Below are 6907 nucleotides of genomic sequence, written 5' to 3'. Positions count from 1 at the left end.
GACATTAGGGGAGAGACATCAGTTACGTAAATGATGGTCTATGCCAAGAACTTGACTGGGAGAAGTTGTATCGAGAGGCCAGTCCCAGCTAAGGTTCAGCCACATTAGAAAGTCGGCCGATCACACCTATTTCTGTGGGACTACGGCTCCCACGGGTGCTCCTCACGAGGAGAAAAAGCTCTACACAACCAGGCTGCCTGAGGAAGCTGTGTTCCTTCAAGCATCCCTTGATCCCAGGAGGAATTGCCCCTTCATTTATCCTGGTAAATTAAGACTTCCCACCTTAGCAGGGCCTTGCGCATTTCTGGTTGTACCTGCCTCACACCCGTGCACTTGGGTTTCTGTAGAAGACCCAGGGGAAGGATGTAAAGATGTCCTCGGCTGGCATCCAAAGGGTGGCCACTGTAAGTTGGACGTGAGGTCAGAGAAGCAGGTCGGCGTATGCCAGCCAAGCCTGAAGGAGGCAATGGCGGTGGACATTTGGTGGGGCCCTGGGACCTACGTGGATGCTCAGCCCAGGTGAACCAGGGGCCAGGTAAGGGGCCAGGTGAGAGGCTCAGAAAAGACTGAGCTACCCAGGTCAGAGATCTCAGGATCCAGTGGAGGCAGCGAGCTAAGCAGGTTCTCCTGAGCAGTGCTGGAGGCAGCATCGCAGAGACTTCCCTCCCCAGGGTGTCAGAAAGGCTCAGCTCCCTCCATCTGGTGGAGGGCGCAGGTGAATTGGCTCTGAAGCCAATAGAACGGGACCTAAGAGCGCCACAGCAATGCCAACGTGCAGCTAAAGAAAATGCTGGGTGGCAGAGGGACTGGTGTCCCCCAGCAAAGTGGTGTGAGGCCCCGAGGACTTGTGCTGCCCGCCTCTGCTGCCCCCAGAGAAATGGGGCTGAGCCATTCTTCACTAAGTCATTATGCTCGGGTCTCCTGGAAAATCCACCAGAAAGACCCTCTCTCTCATTTGTCCACCATTTGCAACCATGTGTTGGAGCGAGGTTTGCAAGCACACTGGGATCTGGGGGCCTGGGGCCGACTTACCTGCATTGGCCTCTGGTGGCCGGGTCTCTGCCTGAGGCCCTGACCTACATCCTTTTTACTCCTGAAGTGTCTGGAGCTCTCTGGGTCAGGGTGGAGGCAGGGAAGGAAGGGGTCAGAGCCCCCGACGAGGGCTGTTAGGGAGACCAGTGGAGGAGTGTAGCCCTGTCTGCAGGGGCATGGTACCAAGCAGCAGGGGCAGTGGGAGTGGCCTGTCCTGGCGTGGCAGTGAGGCTGTTCTTAAAATCTACAGAGAATTTAAGAACAATGAGGAAACAACTGAAAGTCCATCCTTTTCGTTATTACCATATGTAGGCAATGATCCAAGAATAGTGATAAAGTACTTTGCCCAGCGGGGGTGGGGCTTCCTCCTGCCCCTTGGCATGTCACCGAGTGCAGGGGCATCACATTCAAGGTACCTTTGCCGCCACTTGCCTGCCGTCACCCACAACAGAAAATGCAACTGAACACGGCCTCAAAACCCTTCTCAAACACCCTTCCAGGAAGCTGCTTCCTCAAGGAGCCGTCCCCACTTTTAAGAAGAAGGCCAGTCCCCTCTGCGGTCACTGAGGCGCTGGGTCCCCTGTGACCCTGCCCCATGCTGCTCAGGCCCATCTCAGGATCTCAGCATTTCCAGGAAGGTTCTCTGTGCAGGAGCCTCCCCTGCCTCAGGCATCGCTGAGGATCGCATCTACCAGCAGCCTGTGTGGGTTGGGTTCCAACGCAGATTAATGGCCCGCGGGTGCCTGCATGATTATTTCTAATAGGCTGATCTGAGAAATAAGCTATTAATCGCTGTCACATACTGAGCTCACATCATTCCAGTGCGGCAGGGAACCCAGCATCTGCTGCTTGGCATGCTTTGGAATGTTCCCAGGGAAAGGCTGGAAAGAGGCTGCTTTTCCAGGCAATCCTCTGTGGTTTCAGGATGGGTATGTATCTGGGGTAAAGGGCCCTGGGTTTGCCCTGCCTTTTGTACCCCTTTTCTCTTCCCCTCATTTTCCTGTTTAGTCTCCTCCAAATCATTTTGACACCATAGCCAGGGTTCTCTAAAGGGTTTAGGGTCATAGAGACCTGGACTGAGTTCTGGCTAGACCCCCCTTGTTAGCTCTGGGGTCTCCCACATGTTACTGCATTTGGGATGCTTCAGTTTCCTATGATGAAACGGGTTAATATTCGCCCTATTCCAGGAGTTGTTGAAGGATACTTGTGGGACATACTGTAGACCCTTAATAAATGCCCTGGGCTATCTCCCCTCCGCCATTCCTAAGCCTCGTACAAGGACGTGCTGTCTCTTCCCCTGCCCCCACTCGGTGCTGTAGTTTGTCTCCCTGAAATGAGCTCACGAGAGTGAATGGTGGTCTCTTGCCCATTCCTTTTTCTGCCACTTCCATGTCACTATGATGCCTGCTCAGCACTTCTTTCTCCTTAGAAAACATGCTTAAGTTCCAGGCAGACAGGGGTGCAATTCTGGGGGTCTGAAATCTAAGACTCTGCCTGCCATGACTATGGGGTCACTGAACAGGGTTGTTCATCCTTCGGGGCCAATGTGAAGTGTCCAGCTGAGCAGGAGAGCCAGAGAGATGTCTGTGGTCAACAACGGAGAAGCATGGGACATGGCTACAGTGCTGGGGGAGGGAAAGAGAGGCTGGTCCGGGGACCTGTCAGGGCCAATCACAGAGACTTCTGATTCCACAGCAAGACTATTTAGTCTGTTTTCTCCTCTGTTTATTACTGCCTCTCAGAAGGAACTAATGATGCTATAATTAGTCCTCCTATCCATCTATTCATTCCTCAACCAACCATCCATCCATCCATCCATCCATCCATCCATCCATCCATCCATCTGTCTTTCCCTCCTTCCTTCTGTTTGTCCATCCAACCATCGATCCATCCATCCATCCTTCCATTCATCCATCTCTCCATCCATTTGTCCCTTCTTCCCCCCTCTTTCCTTCTGTTTCTCCATTAATCCATCCACCCATCCATCTGTCCATCAATGCACTGATCTATCCATCTGTTCATCCAACCAACCATCCATCCCTCCATCCATTTGTCCTTGTCTCCCTCCCTCCCTCCTTCAATTTGCCCATCAGTCAGTCACCCATCCATTCGTCTATCAATGCATCCATCCATCTATCTGCCTGTCTGTCCATTCATCCATCCATCCCTCCACCCACCCATCCATCCATCCATCCATCCATCCATCCACCCACCCATCCATCCATCCATCCATCCATCCGTCCATCCATCCATCCATCCGTCCATCTGTCCATCCATGCATCCATCCATCCATGCATCCATCCATCCATCCTTTCTGTGGCCCCACTCTGTGCCAAGCACTGGGAATTAATTATAGGGTTGCAGAGGTGACCACAGCAAGCTCCATTCCTCATTACCTGCAGGGAATTGCAAATGCCGGCAACCGACAGCGGCAGGTGCTGTGATCTCACAAAGGAGGCAGTACCATCCTCCTGGAGGAACAGTGGGCAGCCTCTGGAACTGGGCCTTGCAGGGCCTGCACAGGCTTACCCAGAAGAGGAATGAGGATGAGAACTCTGGACAGTACAAAGCAAGTGGCCTGATTCTGGGAAGTGGGCAGCACAGCTGGAGTTTGGTGGAAGGAACCCTGGGCTGAGCCAGGCGGTTGCGTGGGCCCAGGTAAGGAAGGGCGTGGGACACTAAGTGGGGCAGCCAGGACCACTGAAGCCTCTGAGCACGAGAAACAAGGCCCATCCTGAATGTCAGATAGTGATGCTATCCAGCTATTCTTTGGATATCCATCTTGCCTGTGGCCACCTCTCCATTCTATGGCTATCCATCTGTCCCAGGCATATCCGTCCATCTATGGCTATCCATCCATATCTACACGTGGTGGATGAGAGGTAGAGACAGATGTCAGGATGACCTCGATGGCGCTGCCCTATTGAGGTTGGTGCTCTGCAAGGTAGACGGGGAAAAACAGCACGCATGCGTGGACCCACACACTTGACTTTGTACACACAGACCTCAGGACCTTGTTCTAGAAGGAGCCGTCCCCTGAGAGATGCTTCAGTCGTGCTGTGGCTGGTGGCCGACCACAGCATCTCACATGTAACTGTGTTCTAGAAACCTACCAACCCTGATGGGTGGAGTGGCCCTTTCTGTTGAAGGCTGTAGGAAGTGCCTGAAGGCACCTACTTCCCACCAAGACCTTAAAAGCACTTGGGTCTCAGGGGTCAGATCCAACAGGCACCTTTAGGGAGAGCCAGCAGAGCAGTGATGACAGCTAAGCTTTACTGAGGTATCTCAGGGCTTCCCATGGATGTGTGGGAGATGTCCATGAGGCAGCCGCTATTACAATCCCCACTTTATAGATGAGAACATGAAGCACAGAGAAGTTAAGTAGACTTCCCAAGGTCACACAGCTGACAAGGGACGCAATGGGAACCTAGGGGGCCAGTTCCAGAAACTGCATCCTACCCGCTATGTTATTCTGACTCCCAATCCCCTTTAAATTAAACAAATCCACCACCACTCCAGGTCGCACCATTGCTGACGACTCCAGCACAGACATCACATAAGCCCATGAGGAACATAGCCTTGCTTCTTCCTTCCTTCTTCCCTACCTCTTGGACATGCACACACAACCCCTCTAGGCTGAAAACACAGTTTGCATGGATCCCGAGCTCTAAAGCAGATTTTCTGGCTTCTCCAAGATGCTGAGTAGCAGAAGGAGAAGCTGAGAGGGAGTGCCGATGGCCAGCCCAGCGTGGCTAAATGGTGGCCGTCCCCCTGGCTGGGGCCTCGGATGTGGACAGAGCAGCTATTTTGCTGAGCCCAGATGCCTTGGCTGCCCTCACACTGTGTGCTAGCGCAGCAGCAGGGAGCTGTTATTGATTCTAATCAGCCATTTGTTATGGGAAAGTGAAGGTGCTGGCATTTGGCGGGCTGCATGCTGCGTGTTTATTCAATTCGGAACCTACACAGAGACATTCTTGGTTCTGGAAGGCTGCAGGCTGAATTTCTTCTCATTGTTCTCTCTTCCCTGACCAGGTATCACCGCTACAGATGCTCATGGTCCCTGCATGCTCCCGGCTGAGGCTGTTATGCTCAGATGGAGACTGGCCTCAGAGGCTGCTGTCCGTGCAAGGGGCCTAGGAATTGTCATGGAAGGGGATGGAGGGTTCCCGATGGGTGGGCCCCCTTACCAAATGAGACTGATGTCAGGGGCGGGGTGGGGAGAGTTTCCTAGATGCTTCCAGGATGACTAAAGACAGAAAATGAGTGGTTCTTGACTCTATGTGATATGTGTCCTTAATGTGGGTGTGGGGACATTTCCAAGCCCCAGAGCTAATGACAGTAATTGTGGCAATAGGACCTCCTCCTGGTTCCCTGTTCACAAGCTCCTTCAGCCTCCACTTGGTCTTTCAGGTGTACTGGCAGCATGCTGAGTTGTTAGCAAGCCCTGGCCAGTCTTTCTCTGCCAGGCAATCCCACTGTGACCCTGGTCAACTACCCTTCCATGTTCTCATCAACCACTCAACCCGCCCTGCACCCATGGGACTCCAACCAGCTAGCCCCACCCAGTCTTATCCCAAGAAAGATGCCTTTACCTTCATTTACAGAAAAAAACAAGTGAGGTCATCAGACTGGAGCAGGTGTCCATCAGTAAAGACCAAGAGCAGTGAGCAGAACTCTAAGATGGGCCCCAAGAGTCCCATCCCTGGTGAACATATAGTCCCCGGGACTGTTGACATGATAGATTCTACTCCTGTGACAAGCACATGTTATAGGGCACAGTTGGCCTTACAGAGAGATTCTCCAGGTGACATAATCATGTGAGCCCTTAAAAAGGCTGAAGCTCTTCTAGGCATGAGAGGGTGATGATGAATCTGCATTGCTGGCTTGTAAGATAGAGGGGCCACATGGCAGAAGACTGTCGTGCTGTGGGTGGCCTCCAGGAACTGGCTGACAGCCAGCAAGGAGACAGGTCTCCAGTCTTCCATCCACATGGAGCTTGATCCTACCAACAACCTGAATGAGTTTGGAAGTGGATTCTTCCCCAGAACCCCATCTGGGAGCACAGTTGAATGACACCATGAGTGTGACCCCCTGAGCACAAAAACCCAGCCATACTGTCAGTGCCTGGGCTCCTGACCCACAAAACTCTGGGCTGATCAATGGATGATGTTTTAAGTAGCTAAGTTGTGGCTATTTGTTACACAGTGTAGATGACTGATACATCAGGAGAGTGCCAGTGTATTTAAAGTGAGCACCTGCTGCTGGCCCCATGTGGTTTTGATGTCCAAAAGGAGACAAGGTAGAGTTGGCATCTGACACTCACAATTAGGTGAGCTACTCCCAGCCTCTGCACACCCACAGCTGCAGTTAGGAGGGATGAAAACTCTCTACCTGTTCCGAATAGGGTGGACCTCCACCCCAGACCTTTGCACATGGGAGGTCCCAGTCTCCCCAGGTACATCTCCTCTGTGGTCTGCTTTAGGGCTATGCAGACCCGTCCCCCTTTATTCCCGTCAGTACCAGGCTACCAGCACTGCTGGCCAGCCCTGGTCCCCCAGACTTAAATCCCAGGGGTACTCTCTTCCCACCCTGTTCTGACCCCATCTCCTACCTCTTCCTAACACCCATGGTTTCTACTGTGCCTGTGAAACTGAGGACAGGTCATTGGTCAAATCTTTTGAATCCTCCCTTTTTCCTAATCTCAATCTTTCCTGCACTTTTCCCCGAATGCATCTCATCTCTTCCCTGCTGGCTTTGTCCACGTGGGGCTGTTTTCCCATCCGGGACCTCATCCCAATCCAGCTCTTCTTGCTCCTTGTTACCCATGCTGGCCATTCTCCCTCCCCCTTCCCTCACCCCCCCCCCACGCCGTCAA

Source organism: Hyaena hyaena, unplaced genomic scaffold, assembly GCF_003009895.1.
Source record: "Hyaena hyaena isolate Hyena2069 unplaced genomic scaffold, ASM300989v1 scaffold_443, whole genome shotgun sequence".
NCBI lineage: Eukaryota > Metazoa > Chordata > Mammalia > Carnivora > Hyaenidae > Hyaena > Hyaena hyaena.
The sequence above is the reverse complement of the archived record's forward strand: the minus strand, read 5'-3'. Positions refer to the sequence as shown.